Source organism: Dasypus novemcinctus, chromosome 17 (genome assembly GCF_030445035.2).
Source record: "Dasypus novemcinctus isolate mDasNov1 chromosome 17, mDasNov1.1.hap2, whole genome shotgun sequence".
NCBI lineage: Eukaryota > Metazoa > Chordata > Mammalia > Cingulata > Dasypodidae > Dasypus > Dasypus novemcinctus.
Window position 1 is genome coordinate 15,804,071 of NC_080689.1, and position 20,531 is coordinate 15,824,601.

Below are 20,531 nucleotides of genomic sequence, written 5' to 3' on the forward strand. Positions count from 1 at the left end.
AGCCTCTCCCTGTTAGAAAAGCACGGCACTCACCTGCTTCCTTATGAGCCCACTCTGCCATCTGTTTTCCCAGTACAAGTGAGTGGTGGTCTAGAAAGTGCAAGTATTCTTCCGCGACTTTATCAAAGCCACCCAGAGAGCAAATGGACCTCCTCGTAAGGCAGTGAACTCCGTGCCTTAGAAGGGATGAGCTAGGGATGTCGCCTGCTGAAAGAGAAAAAAATCCTGAGGCAGCATTTATTGTGTGCTACTGTATGCCAGGCACTGTTCTAATGACTTTATTCTTTTCTCTTTAGTTCCTTTTTTTTTTTTTTTTACTTTATTCTTTTCCTTAAGTCTATTCTATTCTACTCCATCCTATCTGTTTCCAATCTTTTACGTGAGATTTGCTGTTTTTGATAATGAAGAAAAATTGCTGGCTGGGTCACCTGAAATACCTGCATCCATAAGAAGTATGGGGATGTCCATTTAAAAGCCCCAGGACTCCTGTCTGATCTCCTTGGGAGCCCCTGCTGTTGACACTTTAATTACAAATTTAATCAACTCATTAGCTAAGTACCTCTTATTAGTATCTGTTATATAAGTAGGCGTTAATTGAAACTAGGGTCTTTGAAGATTATGTTTCTGCAGGGACAGGGAGTGAGAATCCCTGCAGCTGCCGCTTCTGCCGGTTCATCAGCCAGGCCCCCAGCTCAGCAGAGCAGCCGCCAATGCCCCCGCTGCTGAGGCAGGGAGCAGCTGTCACTCCAGGATAGTAGCATGGTACTTTGCAATGTTTAAGGTTTTGACAGAATTTTTCTTCAGACTTGAATTTAAAAAAAGAAACTGCTGAATGAACATATGCAAGTTGAGACTGAATCTTCTAACTGTAGAGATCAGGGAAAAGCTAGCAAAGTGAGGGAAGTGGATGTGGCTCAAGCAGTTTAGCACCTGCTTCCCACATGGGAGGTCCCAGGTTCGGGTCCCAGTGCCTCCTAAAGAAACAGACAGACAGACAACAAGCAAAAAAAAAGACAACGAGCAAACAGACAAGGGAGCCAAAGGTGGAGGGAGTTAGCAAAGTCAGTTTTGAAGGGGTGGTGTGTCTCCCCAGTGATCAGTATCCACAGTTCTCAAACCCAGCTACCTGTGAGCACCTGAGGATAAAAGACCAGTGTCCAGCCCCACTCCCCAAAGATTCTGTTTCGATTGGCCTGGGATCAGGCCCAGACATCAGCATTTTCTAGAAGCTTCCCCTATCACTGTAATATGCAGCTGGGGTAACAACCACTGCTCTCAATTTTGGTTAATAATACAAATGCCAGAACGTCCTCCGTTAGTTAGAACAGATGTGCATCACTATTGCAGGGTGGTGGGAATGTGGAGAAGCATGGGAAAAATATAATTCATGTAATCTATGGTGAATCATTAATAGCAATACTGTAATATTCTTGCCAAAGATGTACTGTGTTAATAATAGGGGGGGTATGGAATAAATATGCCAAATGTACACCATGGACCATAGTGGTAATAGTTGATGACATTATCTCATAATCTGTAACAAATATTCCACCATGGTGTGGTGTGTTGGGGAAGGGGTGCTCTATGAGAATTCTACACATGTGCGTGATTGTTTCATAAATTCACAACTTCCATAATAAAAATATATTAAAAAAAAAAAAAGAACCATTGCCTTCTATCTTCATTCCAGGGAACAGTAATTGGGCGTCACGCTGCCTGCACCGACGATAACGTGCTCCAGTCAGACTGGCGCTGAAGGAGAATGGCTGAGAGAAGTAGTTCTTGAAAAATGAATGTCTCTTCGGAAAGAGCTACATAAATTCAAGTTCCATTTATAGATTGTAGATTGCCCAATTTAAGTGCTAAGAGGAAAAATCGCACGTGTGTAATTAAGTAGACTGTTTTAATTGACCTCCGCCTCTCCAAGCATTGGCTTAAGATTTTCTCACCTATAGGCTGCCCTGGGTCATTTTCACAAATTCTGCATCCATCTTCTTCAATTTGTACTTTTAACAGAGCTTTATTGAGTGCCTCCTCTGTGCACAGTGCTGGGGGACACAGTAAGATGTACAAAGCCCATGAGAAGAGGTTGGAAAGTACTTGCATGTTAGGGCTTGCCCTCACCTGCTGCTGTTGACCCTTTTGCAGTGTCATGAGTAAGCATGCCCAGCCTGCTGGGGACACATGGCCAGCTGACAGGCAGCACTGACATGAGTGTGGCCATTTCAGACCACCCCACCCCAGTCTAGCTGCCAGGTGGCTGCCATCACATGTGCTCCCCAGCTGCTGCTAGCTGAACTGCCCATGATTTATTTATCATGGGCAAATAAATGGTGGTTTGTTATGAAGTAGTAGATAACTGAGTAGGGGAGCTTCATTTCAATCCAAATTCTGCCACTTATTAGTTTGGATATGAGGCTTGACTTCACTGGGCCTCACTTTCTTCATCTACACAGTGAGAAAAACACTGCCCAGGACAGGTACATGCTGCATGTGAAGGAATTTTACATGATGTAAAGTAGTGAAGAGTGACTTGAGGTGTTGGTTTATTATTATTCTCAGTCAAATAAGAACTGGCCATTTCAAAATACTTCCTCCAGCAAGGCTGCACTCATTTCTGAAACTCCTCATTGACTTGCCTTTGCTGCCTCTAGCACCTTTTTTTGAAATCTCTTCAGTGTTGGTTCATCTTTATTCCTTGAGGCTGGATTTATTTTTGGAAATGGCCAAAAGTCAGTGGGAGCTAAGTCTGGAGAAAAAGATGACTGATAATAAAATTGTTCAAAAACAAGGCAGACAAAAGATGGAAACAACCCAAGTGTCCATCAATCAATGAACAGATAAAGAAAATGTGGTACATACATACGATGAAATACTATGCTGCAGTAAGAAGAAATGAAATTGGGACACATATTATAACATGGATGAACCTTGAAGACATGATGTTACATGAAATAAGCCAGACACAAAAGGACAAATATTGCATGGTCTCATTAATATGGACTAAATACAAAGAATAAATGCATGGAGATAAAACCTGGAGTATAGGTTATTTGGAGATAAGAGGAGAGCTGAGGACTATTGATGCTTAATGTATGTAGAAGTTTTAATTAACTTGACTGTAAATGTGTGGGAATGGATAGAGTTGATGGTAACACATTATAGTGAGTAGCAGCTGGTCTATAAATGGGATTGTGGCTGAAAAGGGTAGGCTAGGGATGTAAATGCCAGTTGAAAGAAAGCTAGAGAATAATCTAGGGACTGAATGACACAGTGAACCCAGAGAAGGATGAGAATTGTGGTTGATGGTACAAATGCAAGAGTGTCCTGTGAGCCAGAGCAGGTGTACATCACTGTTGCAGCATGTTGGGAATATGGAGAAGCATGGGAAACATCTAACTGGTGTGACCTATAGACTGTGGTTAACGGCAATACTGTAATATTCTTGGATCAATGCCAAAGATGTACTACGTTGATAATTGAGGGACATGGAAAAAGTGTGCTAAATGTACACTATGGACCATGGCTGGTGGCAGTAGTCTGATGACATTATTTCATAATCTGTAACAAATTTCTACCATGATGTGGTGTGTTGGTGAAGGGTTGTTGTATGGGAATTCTGCACATGTGCATAATTGTTTTGTAAGTTCACAACTTCCATAATAAAAATATATTTGAAAAAATAATAATAGCATGGAGTTGGGGGGGAAATACACCAAATGTAAGATATGTACTATAGTTAGTAGTAAGACTTTGACAATATTCTTTCCTAATTTATAGCAAATGTCTCACAACAACGCGAGGTGTTGGTGGTGGGTTGATGTATGGGACCCCTGTAAGATGTTATGCATGTTTGTTTTGTGAGTTCACAACTTTCACTATACACTTATTGGTATGTATGTTTATGCATGAATGATAACTTCAATAAAACTGAAAAAAAACTAGGCAGAAACATAAAGCAATGAGTCATATATTGTGTTCTTTGTTTAACTATCTTTGAAACTAATTCTCAGAGAAGAGTCCCAGAAATATTCTGAGCCATGGCTGCATCATTGGAATTGCTTCCTCTGAATCTATTAACTTAGAGAAATTCTGGTTGATATCCTAAAATCACAGCTCTTTGCCTTTTATACGTAAAACCAATAACAAGAGCTAATACTTGCAGAATGTTCATATGCTCCAGTCTTCGTGCAAATGTTTTTACACGCGTCATCTCAGTTCATCCTCATGGGGACTGGATGAGTCAGCCAAAGGGCTGCCAGTGCAAAGTACCAGAAATCTGTTGGCTTTTACAAAGGATATTTATTTGGGGTAAAAGTTTATGGTTACAAAGCACAAAAAGTCCAACTCGAGGTTGCTTTTCACCAAAGTCAGTGGCCACGTGTTGAAGCAATGATGGTCGCCCATCTGCCTGGTCTCTGCCCTCCTCGGGGCTTCCTCTCCCTCTTGAGGCTCCGGGGGCCCTGCCTCTTGAGGCTTACGTGAAGTCTCCCTCTCCCGGCCTCGGGCTTGCCCTATAGGCCTCCTAGATCAGTCTCAGCTGTTCTGCTCTCTTCCCAACCTCAGCTGTAAGCCATCAGGCAAATGGTTCCTCTCTCCCTGGGGCTTCAGCTGTTTGAGGCTTCTCTTTTCTGTCATATGGCAGGATCAAAAATGACAGAGCTCTCTCTTCCTATGTGTCTGTCTGTCTGTCTTCATGCATGTCTGTTTATATCAGACCCACCAAGGGGGTGAGGACGCAACCTGAGTCACACCTTACTGATATGGTCGAATTAAAGCCCTACTCTTAACAGGTAATCGGATCAAAGACATCTCAGCTGAATCGAATACAATCAAAGGGTCTCACGCCCAGAGGAATAGATTAGTTTACAAACACAATGGTTCTTTTTTGGGGATTCATAATCTCCAACTGCTACCGTGACTGCATGAGGACGATGCTACACACAGGACACAGGGCATCTGCGCAAGGACACACAGCTAGTTAAAGGGGAGCAGTCCACAGATCCAGGCTGTCTGTTAGCCGCTCTGTTACTTGATTCCCAGTGAACACTGGGCGCCACCCTGGGCCCCGCTTGGTGGGGAAACAAAGCTGTGGGAACCCCTAGCCCTGCCCTTAGGGGCATGCCTCTCAATTCTGCTGTGGGTCTAAACCCAGTAAGCTAAACTCAAGAACCGAGCATCAATGAATGGAGCTCACGGGGCCCGTCCTGTGTTACCATTTGTTGTTCATGGTTGATGTTGGCCATAGGAAGTGAAAATTCAGCTCAGCGCAGGGCTAACTGTGGAAACTTCTTTCTTCCTGGGCTCATGCCAGGCCTCAGCCTTGCACACTTCCAGGACTTGAGCTCCAGGGGGCGCCACTGACTACACGTAACTTGTCAATGGCGGCAGCCCACAGAGCCGTGGGGGACTAGCCCCATTTTATGGCTTCTTTTATTTAGTTTCTGTTTCAATTTTATTTTTCATTTTTGTGTTAGGTGTGGGGCCGCTTCAAAGCCTTATTGCTATCAGCAGGGCATAATTATAAATTTAAAAAATCCGTTAGAGGTCATTTTTATGTCCCTCCTTCTCTCACAGGGGTGCTAGTCCCATCTGGGATTGTTATAAAGCAGAGTCCCCTAGGAGAGTCGTTCTCTACACCACTGCCCAGGATTCACCCGGATATGACACCAATGACGGTGTGGAAGATGGTGACAAAGAAGCCATCACCCAACCCTCCTGACAGCAGGTGGGGCAGAGGTTAGGGCCACGGCGGGCACCAGAGAACCGGACTTGAGGTCCCAGACCCACCACCACCGGCCGAGGTCCGCTGGGCAAGTCACTTAACCTCCCTGAGCCTCCGTTTTTATTTGTCAGATGGAGAGTGTGAAGTGTTCCCGGATGACCTTGAGGAAAGATGAGGGACTTACGAGTGTCCCAAGAAAGGTACCATGGTATGAAGCTTGGCGACTCTCGTACGACGCTGGCAGTTCAGAAGCCACAACGGCTACTCCTCGCCCGCCGCCAGGGCCCCCGACCTCGCGGACGACGTGAGAAGGTGAAGGCCGCTGACTCGCAGGTTTGCACGGGTTTCGTAGCAATCACTGCTGTTCCCTCTGAAGGCAGGAGCCCGGCCAAGGACATGGGGGGGCGAGGGTCCCGTGCGGGTCGGCAGCTGCGGTGAAACAGCACCAGGGGGCAGGCCGAGTGCCCAGAGCCGTTCACACATGCTGGCTCCGTAGGAACTGCTGCAATTAGAGCGGAAAAGCACGGCTCTGGGATGCAGACAGAAAAACCCGAAACAGTGAAAAGTCACAGGCTGGATAGTCGTGGCGGGTGGGTTGTCTCCTGTCCCTGAGGTGTTATTAGCCATGTGGGGGGGAAGGGGCAGGGGGGTGGTGCTCCCCAGCCCTGCTGGAAGCGCGGTGCGTGCCCTGCGCCCAGCTCGGGCCCACGCGGGCCCCGAGAGCGGCAGAGGACGCCTTGCTCTCCTCCTCCTGCCGGACACCCAGGGCCTCCAAATGGCCCCCTGGGCCCACGGTGCCCTCGGATCTGCCGGCACAGCAAGAGCTCCCGCTCCAGGGTTTCCAGGAAACGGGAACACCCAGCTCCAAACGCATGGCTGCAGGAGGCCGCATCTTCCAAACCGGACTTGAGCCTGGAAGGGCGCAGGCAGCGGGCAGGAGGCGCACCACCAGGCGGGCCCAGAGCAAGGCAGCCGGAGCTGGGGGACAGGCGCGGGGCTTCCCTTCAGGGCGCCCTGGGGGCGTCCTGGTGCCTCTTGGGAGCTGCGGGGCTGGGCGAGGGGCGTGGCGGCTCTGCTCCTCTGTCTCTCTTGGGTCAAATGGGGATTATCGTGGTTTCTGCAGACTTAATGAGTCAGTAGTTGTAAGGTGTGTGGCACGTAAGTAGCATATTGGTACTTCTAACCAAATAAGAAGCAACAGAGCAGCTCATTTCTCCAAGGCACATCCCCCGGAGGAGAACCGCGGCGGGGCGGATCAGACTCTGTGTCCCTGTGGGTGCCCTGAACCCCCGGGAGCACCAGGCCGCCCTGGGGAGCAGGTCCCCTCCGGAGCCACAAGGCCCATCAGGCTCTCAGGGGGGCCACACAGGAGGCTGGGCTGCCCTCTGCCCCGTCCTGGCAGGAGAGCCAGCTCTGCATACTCTCCTGTGGAGTTCTCTCTTGTTGCCTGCCTGGCTTGTCCGCAGTTGTTCCTGGCACCTCCCAGGAGACTTTCCTTGACCAAGATACTAACTCTCACTCTTTAGTAGAGTGCGACAGTCCACCTCCCAACCAAGAGAGAGAGGGCCTCCTGGCCCTTGCCAGGTAGCCGCTCACCTGCAGGCCGCCGCCCTCCTCCTCCCAAGGGCCTGTGCCTGTTCCAGCTGTGGCAGGAATGCTCTGCCTCAGAGCCTCACCACCGAAGGGCACTTTCCACTCCCGTTGCTCCCAACGTCCTGTGCCGCCATTGTGAATCCCATGTCCTCATGAAGCAGTCTTGCCGGATATACCTCAGCCGTTTGGCATCTTCCGGCCTGGACCATCCTCCCAGTGTCTTCTGTGACCGCTGAAGAGGATCGTAAAAGCCCTTCTCTACCAATGTGTCCACATAGACAGCAGCCTCCGTTACTCACTGAGACGCTTTGGCATCTCTCCTGTCCCCAGCACTGGGTCGTCCTGGACCACCTCTGGGTTGAGCCTGGGAAATACCTTCTTGTGACTGCAGAGTGAAATTATTGGGCCCTGGCCTATCCTGCCAAGCTCTTCACCGATGCTACCGGTGATTGTAGAGTGGGGGCAACCCGTGGAGATGCGAAGCTGTCCCTCGCTGCTAGGGGTTCTCGAGAGAGCTTAGTGGGTCTGTGGGACCAGCAAGGGCAGAGTTTGGCTCAGGAGGGGGCCTGCTCCCCAGGGCTGCTGGATGCTCCTGGGTGGACACGGCCATTAGCCCTCCACATGTCGGCTTTGATTGCCGCCATACCTGACCTCTCCAGGAAAATAAAGGTATTTCTCAGGCTCCCAGCAGAGATCAAGGTCTCCCAGCAGCCAAAAGCACCACTTTTCATCCCCCTCATCTTTGCCTCCTTCACCCAATCCACCTCCCCCAGCTCAGTACAGTTCCTTCAAAACTAATATTCTTTTCTGCAAGCAGTGCATTTGAGCTGGGTCTTGAAAAAGCAACAGTAGGCCAATGGAGAGAAAGCTGCATCAGTCATTGGAACCCCTCGGATGCCCCGGTTCCTAAAGTAACTGAGAGCCTTTGGCATTTGGGGGAACGCTGTACCCCGCGTTCCAGAGATAGAGTCCCATGATGACTCTGGGCACCTGGCAGGGTAGCTCCAGCAGCTGACTTAGAGCCCATTAGTCACAAAACACCCGTGAGAAAGGGTATGGAGACTTCTCGGCCATTACTCTTATCTTACTGTGAAAAGCAGCCTCCGTTTTTACAACATAAACGCTTTCCCTGCGCGTCCACCTTACCTTCTGATGCGCCTCCGGAGCGCCAAAGCCAGCCGTCCCAACGCCCTGGCCCTGGCTTCAGTTTCCCTTCTCCGCTTGGTTATTTAGGGTCTCGCTTTCCCCACCCCTTACCACCTGAAGCAGATGGAGGGGACAGTGTTCTTTTCACCACTGTCGCAATGTCTGGTGCTTAAGGGGGTCTCCCCCTGCTCGCTGAGGAGCCTCTTAAACGAGCTGTACACACCGCGACCGTGCGGGGGCGGGAGGCCACCCAGCCCGGGCCCCTGCCTCGTCGCGGGTCTGCTGCGTTTGGCAAGGTCCCGGTCCCGGCTGTGCTGGGCCTGTGACAGCCCAGCAGTGAGGAGACCCCCTGCCGCCCCAGCGCCCAGGAGCTGTCATTTCCAATTAAGATCTGAACCTCTGGCCTGGCAGAAAGGCAGCCGGGAAACGGAGCTCAGCGAGCACAGAAGCAGGTTGGCTGTGCCTTCTCACAGCTTAGATTTCTCTCCCGTTTCTCCCCAAGGCTTCATCTGTCATCATCTGAGAGCTCAAATTCAAGGCAGTTTAAATCCCAGGGCTGCCTCCTCCTGAAAGGGTGGCCTTGGACAAGTCATCCAGCCCCTTGGAGCTCCTTTTGTCTCATCCTTAAGTGAGGCTAAGAATCCCTACTTCTTGGATTTGAGAAAATGTGAGGAATGCCTTTGATGTGGGGCCTGGCACGGAGGGACTCCATAGACAGCAGCTACAATTGTTATTCTTTTCTGGCTTACAGTGCCCTAAAGGCACCCTTCTCCCTCACCTCGGTTTGGAACCCACATCTCCTACTCACCACTCCCTCACTCCATAACCTGGTGAATTCTGATTCAACTCTTCAGTCTCAGTTAAGATGTCACTTCTAGGAAGCCTTCCCTGATTGCCTGTGTGCTCCCAGAACCATCTATGTGGTTTTCCTATTTCCTTCCATTGTAAAACTGGAAACTACCCAAAGGTAGAAACTGTGTCTTTTTATCCATTAGTTGTTTCTACAGGATTTAACTACGTCTAATGAGTATAGCACTTGACATAAAGTTGGCACTTAATAAGTTTTGGTTGGACAATTGAATGGCTTAATCTGGCCTATGGACAAAACCAACTTTTATAACAGGTCTCCAGAGAGGATCCCCACCCCCCCCAACACACATATACAAACACACATTCCCACCAATGTTTACATACACCCGTAAGACCACAAGCTCACACACCCTGGACTCCCCAGAGTACCTTATGCAGCTCAGCCAGTATTTATCAGTCAGCGGCCCTGTGCTACCAGACAGCGTGACAGGTCCTGGAGATGAAGATGGAGAGGGTCCCGTCACCCACAATGCTTTCATATGTGGAGAACTGACACTTGCACAAGGCAGGCTAACACAAGGCAAAATGCAGTCGATTTGTAGCAGGATGGTGTGTGTTTCCTGCCTCCAGGTGATGGGGAAAGGGTTTGGGTAAGACAGAGAGACATACTGCAGGCAATGCCACTTACTCCAGGTGTGTCACGGTGAGATCAAAAGAGGCAGAGGAATGTCACAGATCGGAGGACACTAAGGAGATGAGACAACTGAATGCAACTTGGGATCCTAGGTTGCATCCTGGACCAGAAAAAGAACATTAGTAGTACAATTGGCAAAATTCAAATGAGGCCCATAGATTACCTAATCGCATGGCATGGAAGTTAGTTTTCTGGTTTAGATCATCGTTCATGGTTATATATGATGTTAACATTAGAGGAAGCTGGGTGAAAGATGTTAGAGAACTTTATACTATTTTTGCAACAATTTCTAAGTCTAAAGTTATCTCAAAATGAAAAGGTACATAAAATAGAGTCGATATATCTGGCAAGCCATCAAGCTCAAGTTTGCTTTGCAATTGATTCTCTTTGAAGGATCCCAAGCCCCTTCCAGAGTCGTGGGACTGAAGCCTCCTTTTCGTCCCCAGTACCCAGCTCAGTGCCCGGTGGCCCATGGCAGCTGACTGACAAATGCTGGCTGGGCCCGTTAAGGCAGTGAGTGTGAGCTGGTGTGTGGTGTTGCCCGCATATGTCAGCATTTGGGGTGGAGTGCTCTCCAGCTCCGTGAGGGGAGAATCATGTGGAAATGACCACTGGCGAGACCCTGTAGGGAGGGCAGAGGGGAGAGAAGGCCAAAGAGACTGGGGGCGAGGGGATGGAGAACAAAGCAGAGAGGCAAGAGGGCGTCTCCCTGAGGCTGCCCAAGGAAACCTTGGTCTGGACTGACAGAGAGCTTGAGAAGAGTACAAATAATTTGGGGCTCCGAGGCTGAGCATCACCTTTGAGGAAGACTTTTTCTGGTGAGTTGTGCCTTTTATGCACTTCCAGCGAGCTGATGGGCACACACTGTAAGAGTTTAAAGGACCAAGGACTGAAACTAAGGTGGGAAACTGAGGAAGGCCCATGGGAAGTTAAGAGAGGCCTAGAGGAGCCCACAGCTGAGTTGGAAGAAAAGGATTTGACTGGTGGAGATAGCTACAGGAACCACACAGAGGCGAGAGGTGCATGGCGTGTTTAGGAGAGGAGGGAGTGGCTAGTTCAGGTGTGGTCCAGGTGTGCCGGAGCCCAGGGAGGGAGAGCAGGCCATGCCCACGGGCAGGCTCAGGGAGGCTTGAGGGCCTGCCGGAGCATCGCTCCATCCTGGAGAAACCATGACAATACTGAAGCAGGGGAGGAGCCTAATCGCAGTCCAGAAAAGGTCACTAGCCTCAGGTGGGCAGAGGCGGAGGGAGGGCAAGACTGAGCAGAGCATCTGGAGCCAGGCAGGGGCTGGACCTCTGCACCCAGCAGGCATCATCAAGTGGCAGGTTTGGTGACACTGTGTCATAGGCTAATAGCTTAGTTAAGGTGTGCAAAGCAGGTGGCCCCGCCCCACCCCACAGCCCTTGCTGCATCCCTCATACACACTCTCCCTCCCTGTCTCCTTCCCAGTCCCCACCCCGAGCGAGGACCAGAGAGATAGGCTGTCTGTTTGCAAATGACTCATGATCAATGTGAATGCTGAGGATTTTAAAGTCTGATTTCTTAAGCTAGGTCAAGTCGTCTTTGTCAAAGTGGCCATGTCCAAGGCACTGTGCCTAAAGAGCCCAGGAATATATCTGGTGCCCTCCTGGAGCCCGACGGTGAAGTGCCTGGTGAACTTGGACTTCATCCTACATCCAATCAAAGGATTTCGACCGGGAAGGGACGGGATTCGCTTTGTGGTTTAGAACCATAACTCGGGCAGCTCTGAGGAGGCTGGAGAAGAGAACAGGGCCAGAGAGACCTGCTGAGAAGCTCTTGCAAAAGGCAGGGCCGGAGACATCAGGAAAGAGACGGCGACTGGGAGGATGGCGACGAGGGCCCGTGCAGAACGGCGACCAGGACAGCCAGCCTGGACTGCGTATCAGGATAAGGCCCCTGCCCCCGAGGGGCCCTCAGCCCAGGAGCCAGTGAACATGCTACTTGACTGGGTCAAGGAGAATTAAGGCTGGACGTGGAAGTAAGGGCACTAATCAGCCGACAGGGAGATTATCCTGATTAGCCGGGTGGGCCCGATGTCATCACGTGGACCCTTCAAGGTCAAAGCGTCAGAGTCTGTGAAGCCACCTGAGAAAGACACAGCCCGACGCTGCTCTCCTTGAAGGTGGAGGAAGGGGGCCCAGGCAAGAAAGCAGGCGGCCTCTAGAAGCAGACGGCAGGCACGCCCCTGGGCCTCTAGAAAGGAGCACAGCACTGCCAACACCTGATCTGAGTCCAGCGACCAAGCCAAGGAGTTGGACCACGAGGCAACAAAGCTGTGTGGGTTCAGCCGCTAAGTCTGTGGCGATTGGTTGCAGCGGTGGCCACCGGCACATGAAGGATGAGCAGGGGCACGCACGCGAGGGGTCGCTCCCGAGTCACCCCTGGTGGTCAGAGGCTGATGAGCCCCTGCAGGGTCACCAAGTGCCCTAGAAGGACTCCATGGGCTGTGAAAGCCCTGCAGGGCCGGGCTTGGCCTCAGGAGCTGGAGTTGGGGCCAGAACATGGGTGGGGAGGGGCCTGGGCGAGGGGAGAGGCTCCCTGATGAGGGAGGGGGCTTCCCAGGCCCTCGAGGACATACCGGCCACCTCAGAACAGATGAAACTATGGAGGAAGAGGCTCGGGGGAGGCCGGCGGGGATGGGCAGGGGGCGAGGAGCCCTGAGAGCCGGAGCCTGTGGGGGCCTCGGGAGGAGCCCCTGGAGCGGGGCCAGCCCATGCCAGGGGTCCAGGAAGCTCCAGGGAGGGGGAGTGGTGAGGAGGGCGAGCTGCCCAGGGAGAGGGGGGCTGCAGCCACTGCAGGCGGGGACTATGGGGACACAAGGGATGGGAAGGCCGAGAAATGCCACAGGGATGCCAGGCTCCCATGGGGCAATAGCTTGAGAGAGCAATCGAGTTTGGGGGTCTATTTGCTTTTCTTTTCTTTCCTTTTTTTTTTTTTTTTGTAATAATAAACTGTATTTTTAGGGAAGTTTTAGATTACAGAAAAGTGACGTTGAAAGTGGAGGGGATTCCCATGCTTTTCTTTTTAACGGCCAGAGGAGGGATGTGCAGGTTTGCGGGCCACTAGGAAGGCTGGGGCGCGGTCCAGGGGAGGGCAGGGATTTGAATGTGTGTGAGGCAGGGCCGGTCATGGGGCCAGGGCAGGAGGCACAGGCCCTGGGCAGTGTGTCCTGTCATTTTATCCATCACTCCCCCCTGGGCTCTGCCTAAGGAGGGTCGTGGGAGCAGGGGTCCCTTTTAGAACCCACCAGCTAAGCCAGGGTCCCCTGCCCTCCAGTTCCCGTCCTTCCCCCAAACTAACTGAATTTGGGGCATGGGGACTTCCCTTAAATCATCACACATTCCTCCCCACTTCACTTTTTATGTTCTAAGGCCCTCAGCTCCTCAACCTTTTCATAATCAAAAATGCTTTTTCTTAAAGAAGAGAAAAACAGTTCTTGCTCTGACTTTTGAGACTGCTGTTTTTGCTTTGGGTCTGCAGAGTCTAATGAACCTCAACCTCCTAAGAAAAAGGCAAATGAAAACTACACTGATAAGTAGCTTTTAAAAATAAATAAAAAATATAAATAAATAAATAAATAGCACTTAAAATGCAACTTCATTGCTTGCCAGTCTCCTGTAAATGTTTTGTATGGCTTTGGCAATTTTGGAACTGATGTGCTGACTTCTGTTGCTATTTCATTCTTCAGTGTCGGGAAGCGATTTTGGCTCAATGGCTAGAACATCTGCCTACCACATATGAGGTCCAGGGTTCAAACCCAGGGCCTCCTGACCCGTGTGGTGAGCTGGCCCACGCACAGTGCCCCACACACAAGGAGTGCGCCCCGCGCACAAGGAGAGCCGCCTCGCGTGACAAAAGCACAGCTTGCCCAGGAGTGGGGCTGCACACACAGAGAGCTGACGCAACAAGATGATGCAACAAAAAGAGACACAGATTCCCAGTGCTGCTGACAAGAATACAAGCAGATACAGAAGAACACACAGCGAATGGACACAGAGAACAGACAACTGGGGACGAAATAAATAAAAAAATTTTTTTAAAAGAATTTAAAATATTATTCTTCAGTGTTGTTAAAATTCAGAATCTTCTTGTTAACCTAACTCACCCAAGTCTTCATTTAATATTGATTATTCTGTAGAATTTAATGATTATTCTGTAGAATGTATGTGAAAATTAATAACTCTGGAATACATTTTTATTTTTATTTAAAAAAAAACTACACTGAGATAAAACTTATCAACCATCACATTAGCAAGAATCCCCAAGTGTGGCAACAGATGTTGGCAAGGCTCTGGGGTAAACAGGCACCATGAGGGGAATTTACCTATACATACACCTGTGTGCACAAGAAGTGGCATGTGAGCAAGGGTATTCACCGTAGCTTTATTTGTAATATCAAGACTGGAAAGAAGCGGTGCCCATCAGGGCAAGGAGAATAAACCAGGGCACTGTGCAGGGCGGAACCCATGCAGCAACAACCCAACAGCAAAAGGAAAATGAACTCGAGCAGGGACAAGGAAAGTGGGCCAGTTGATTGTTAAGTGAACAATGCAAGGTGCCGAACCATGCATGCAGTGTGCCATCCTTTACCAGGAAAGCAGGATAATAAGAATATAGATAGCATTTCCTTGTTTTTGCATAAGAAATACAGGAGTGACCAATGGGTTGGGTCTGGGAGCTCTCTGGGTGGACGTTTTGATACTATTTTTAGCAATATTGGGACTTTGAAAACCAAGGAACCTATTTTGGAAGTCAAAAGCTGAACGCTGACTGCTGCTTTCCTTGGCAGTGCTTCCTCGGGAAGCGAACCGATCGCTATTTGCAACAACACTCCTCCTGCTTCCCCGGGACAGGTGGCGCGGAAGACGGGCCCGCTGCCTCAGCTGTGCTGCCTTGGCTGCTTCCGCAGAGAGCGCCTGAGTTGTCTGCGATGGGAAGGAACGTGAAAGTTGGGTCAAGACAGGGAAAGTTAGAGATGGCTCCGTAAGAAAATGAAATAAGGGAAGCGGACTTGGCCCAGTGGTTAGGGCGTACACATGGGAGGTCCGAGGTTCAAGCCCCGGGCCTCCTTGACCTGTGTGGAGCTGGCCCGTGCGCAGTGCTGATGCGCGCAAGGAGCGCCCTGCCATGCAGGGGTGTCCCCGCATAGGGGAGCCCCACGCGCAAGGAGTGCGCCCCGTGAGAGCCACCCAGCGCAAAAGAAAGTGCAGCCTGCCCAGAAATGGTGCCGCCCACACGGAGAGCTGACACAACAAGATAACACAGCAAAAAGAAACACAGATTCCCGTGCCGCAGACAAAGAAGATGCAGCAAATAGACACAGAGGACAGACAATGGGGGGGGGGGGGGGGGCGAAGGGAGAGAAATAAATAAATCTTTAAAAAAAGAAGATGAAATAAAGAGAATCTGGAAGACAGAGAAAATAATTCAGACGTCCCCAAAGGCTGGCCCCTCGCCCTCCTTCCCGCGCCCATGCTCCCCACCCGCCTCCCCGCCGAGTGTGCTCACACCCAGCCTGGTGTGAGAGAGCGGAGAGGAGCCGCCAGGGCGCGGCGGCGGCGCCCTCAAGCTGGCAGCATTTAGAGTTTGGCAGGAGCACCTTTCTCTTTGGTCTCAGCGCTTGTCCCTGGGACATCAGTGCTGTCAGGGTTTTTTCCTACCTCTTTTTTGATGTTCAAAAGCCGCAGTCCTGACGCTGGGTTTCTGATGTGAGAACATCCCACTCTTCAGACGGGCCGTGTTTGATGTCAGCCCTTTCAAGGCTTAAGGATGCGCTCTTCACAACTGCCAAGTGTGGACTCTAAAAGCCTCACTCTTGGCTCCGGCTCCCTTCTCTGGTGACAGCCGCTGTGGCACTGAGCACTCACAAAGGAAAGAGCGAGCAGACACTGTAACATTGCCAAGCTGTTAAAACCACGGCAAGTCCAATATATTACCCAGGAATTGGCTCTTTAATGTGCCTCTTAAATATATATCATAGCCTTATAAATGTAAATCAGTCTGGGGAATGACTTTTCAGCTGTTTCTCTGTAGCATCATTGATTTACAGTTTTTAAATGAACTCATCAAAGGACTGAGATTTTAATCAAAGGCTTCAGAATCCTCTGTGAGGCCAGGTCAAATCATTGTCAGGGTGAAGAGCTGTCTTTAGGAAAAGAGCTAATTTATACTTTATATTTTTTGAGCCCTAGGGTGTTTTGCTCCAATGAAAACTTATCTGGAAGCCTAGCATAAAAGCCAGATAAATGAAGACTTCCTCTGCTTGAAACAGCGGTAGGAACCCAGGAACCTCTTTGCATGGCTGTGCCTCCCCCTGCATCCCGTACCCTGACACTCACGAGGGCCTCGTGTGAAACACGGTGTGAAACTCACTATGATGAAGAGACCCTTAAACCATGTGTGAGCTTGGTTATTCAGATTTTATCCAGGTAAACATGATACTTTTATACTCTAACACCTCTGTGACCATTGATACACTGTCAGATGTGTTGGGGTGTGATGTTCCAAGAAACTTCTGGATAAGTTTGTAAGGATATTTAGATTTTAAAATATGATCTTGAACTGATACCACAAAGTCAATCACGTCAGCTATCAGGCTAAGCTCCTATATTTTATATTCAGAAAAGGTTCTATTCCCAGGCATGCCTAAGGATGTGATTTGGGGGCAAATCTCTCAGGTTTCTTCATCATCTCCTCTTCCTCGGTATCAGATGTGAGACCGTCGTCTAGATACACCATTACACAGCCATTCCATGGGCCCATTTATAACCCACGACACGCGTAAAAATGCCCCATACCAATCATCACCAGTCATGTCATGAAATGCCAAGCTATTGTTCCTACTATCTGGAGACAGAGTTTTGTAAAGATAAGTTCATCTTCGCCATACCATTTAAAAGGCATCTTCTCCTCTCTTATCAGATAGAAAAGTTCCATCTGTGTGGCAGACTGCTTCCCGGGAAACAGCCTCCCGTTCTTCCACAAAAATAGAAATTGTTGCTGAATGCACGATGGCCCAGCCAAGACTCCCCTGCAGCTATGTGCGTCCATGTAACTACTTAAGGTCTCGTGCGACTAGCAACATGCGTGGCAGTGATGTGTGCGACTTCTGGTTCATGTTCTCCAAAGGAAAGCAGCATGCACTCCCCTCCCCCCTTCCTGCTTCCTCACGCTGGAACATGGATGTGTCGAAAGCCATGTTTGACCATGAAGATAAGAGCAACACTCCACAGACAGCACAAAAGCAAGTTGGAGGGAGCTCGGACCACTCAAGCTGCCATGGACAACATATCCAAACTATTAGATAAGAGAGAAATCAACTTTGATTTTTTAAGCCACTTCAATTTCGAGTCTCTAATCATAGCAGCCTAGCTTTTTCCCTCTTAAATCTGTGTTTTCACAATCTCTACGAAAGTTCCTTCTAATCTGATATTTTATGAACAGTCATCTTCTCTTGGGTCATAGGGAGAGCTGGGAAGATATGAATGAATGATTCAAAGCCAGGTCTGCCTTCTGCTTCTGGCTTGTGAAAAGACAGGATTTAGATTACCCTCTCACCTTAAATAGCTAGAAAAACAGACAAAATGGAGGAGATCGGAATGCAGCGTTCCCTGAAAGAAGGGAAGCAAGTGAGTAAACCTGCAAGTGCTCCAATTACTGCCTAAAGTGAGTCTCCAGGCTATAAGAGAAGGAAGTGAACCCAGGCAGCCCGTGGGACTCGCTGAGGTAAGGAGAAAGTTTGAAGAAGGAGGCCACGGTGGGTAGATTTGTGGACAGAATACAAGAAAGGAGGGGGCTACACAGAGCTCTGCAGAAGGAGCCCCTCAAACCTTTACTTGAGCCCTTACAGATCTGGGCTTGAATGTGAGAAGACTCTCCAGAGCTAGGGAAAGAACCACCAGACAGGAGGAAGAACAACCCCCAGAAGTGACACAGGACCAGGAATTTTTTTGTGTTCCCTCCCACCAGCCAGCAAGGAACGGCTTCCTAATATATGAGGCAGTTAGAGTACGAAAGGTATTGCCTCAATAGTGGAACCAAATTAATCCTAGAATAGAGCTGTCTGGACAAAGCCTAAATACAAGATTCAAAAAGATTAAAGTGATTCCAAGGAATCTAAGTGCATCCAGAACAAAGCCAAACTATTTAAATGAATGCAACAAACTCTAGCACTCCATTTCCCACAATGTAAATTTCACAATATGTGGCATCCAATAAAGAATTACTAAAGATGCAAAGAAGTAGTAAATTATGATTCATAATAATAGGAAAAATCAACCAATAGAAATAAAGAAAAGACACAGTTGATAGAATTAGTAGACAAGAACATTAAAATTGCTATTATAAATGTTTTCCAGATAGAAAAGAGCATGGACATGATGAAGAGAGAAATGGAAGGTTTATAAGAAACACAAATAGAACTTACAGAGATGAAAATATAATATCTGAAATGAAAAATATATTGTATGATAATAACAATAGCTTTGCTGGTTCATGAGGAAAAAAATCAGTGAACTTGAAGACAGACTATAAACTATCCAAAATAAAACACAGAGAGAAAAAAAAGACTGATAAAATTAAGAGTGTGTTAATGAGCTGTGGGGAAATACCTACTTAATTTAAATTCTGGGAGAATAAAAGGGAGGGAGTGAATAGAAAAAGAACTTGAAGAAATAATGTCTGCAAATTGTTCAAATTTGATGAAAATTATAAATGCACAGATACAAGAAGCTCAATGAACCTCAAGCAAAAGAACATGTAAGCATGTATGCACGCACACACACAGACAAAGATACATAATAATCAGTCTTTTGAAAAGCAAGGATAAAGACAAAATCTAAATGCAGTCAAATAAAAAAGACATATTACATGGAAAGAAACAAAGATAAGAATGACAGAAGATGTCTCATCGAACACAATGCAAACCACCAGACAATGGACCGATACCTTTAAAGTAGTGAATGAAAAAAATGCCAACTTAGAATTCCATGCCAATGAAAAGATCTTTCAAAAACAAAGCATAATAAAGACATTGAGACAAAAGCTGAAATAACACATTACTAGCATATGTGAACTAAAAGAAATGTTCAAGGAAATTCTTCAGGCACAAGAAAAATAATTCCTAAAAGGAATTCAAACTTATATTAAGTAATAAAGAGCACTGGAAGTAGTAACTGTGGGTATATAAATCTTTTATATGAAAGATTGTTTTTCTTATGTTTGCAATCTCTTTTAAAATAATCAACTGTTTAAAGCAAAAACAGTATATTGTGGGCTTTATAATGTATGTAGAAGTAAAATAAATGAAAATAATAACATAAAGGCTAAAAAGGATGAAATGGAAGTATACTTACAAAATACTTACAAAATACATGAAGTGATATAATATGATTTGAAGGTAGAATGTGAATATTAAAGACATATATTGTAAATGGCCAAGCAATCATAAAGATACTAAAACAAGGAGGTACATCCCTTAAACAACAACAACAAAAAAAGGAAATAAAATGGATTCATTAAAAAATCTTAAATTTACCCCCACAAATACAGGAAAAGAGGGGAAAAAAGAACAATAAACAAGTAGCAAGTTAATAGATTTAAACTCAACCATATTGATAATTGCATTACTGTAAATCAGGGGTTCTTAACCTTTTTTGTTCTCCAGACCCCTTTACCAGTTAGGTGAAATGAATATTACTGCAACTTATTTATTGCATACATTCATAGGTGAAGAAAATGCTAGATTTCAGTTAGAGGTCAGAGAAAATAAAGATAATAAGTGTTTTTTTTTTTCAATTCAAACTCATGGACCCCCTGAAGTCTTTCCACGGACCCTTAAGAACCTCTCCTTTAAATAGTCTAAACATTCAAATATTAGCAGGCAGAGATAGACTGGATTTTAAAAGCAAGGGTCAATTATATACCATCTAAAAAACTTACTTTAAATATTAAGACATAGGGGCCATGTCCCGATTACGGTGGAGGAATGAGATGCTTCCAGGCTCCATTCCCCACAGATGGTTTATACAACTAGTGAAAACTGGCAGAAACATCTTTCTCAAAGCTCCAGAAAGTTACAGGACTGCAGTAACAGAGCATGCACCAGATGAAGGCAAAGGCTACTTAAAAGCTGTAGGATCTCATGGTGCCCTAACTAGCCTCTTTGTCACCCCTCACTGGTTTGGTGCAGGGCCAGCACATGCTCCCAGTGCAGACCTCTGGTCCTAGTTCCAGAAGGAGTAGAGTAACCCCTTATGTACATACCAGGAGCATGTGTATCTTTGGCCCAGTCTGTCTGGTGGAGGCCTAGAGGATACACTGTCCCAGAATTTGCTCTGCGTGTAGAAGGTGGCTCACTAACTTCTCCTACAGAACTCTACAGAAGAGCAGTTAAGTCACGTGGTGTGGGGCAAGGGATTGCTGGCTGTTTGCCATATAGGTGGCGCCCAGGTCCTTGAGGAAATGGTTTCTGAGAGAGGAAGGGACATTCAGAACTGTGTAAATGAGGGAATTCCCAGGGCCACAAGTGTATACCCAAGACAA

The 20,531-nt window shown here is 47.8% G+C and overlaps 1 long non-coding RNA gene across 1 annotated transcript; it reads right to left on the reverse strand.

Annotated features, from left to right (window-relative positions):
• Nucleotides 1-14,179: 14,179 nt before the first annotated feature.
• On the reverse strand, nt 14,180-15,845 carry LOC139436742 (uncharacterized). Its single transcript, XR_011646082.1, has 2 exons — nt 15,650-15,845; nt 14,180-14,914 (listed from the first exon to the last, which is right to left on the reverse strand). It is a non-coding gene; the product is annotated as an uncharacterized lncRNA (long non-coding RNA).
• Between the last annotated feature and the right edge of the window lie 4,686 nt (nt 15,846-20,531).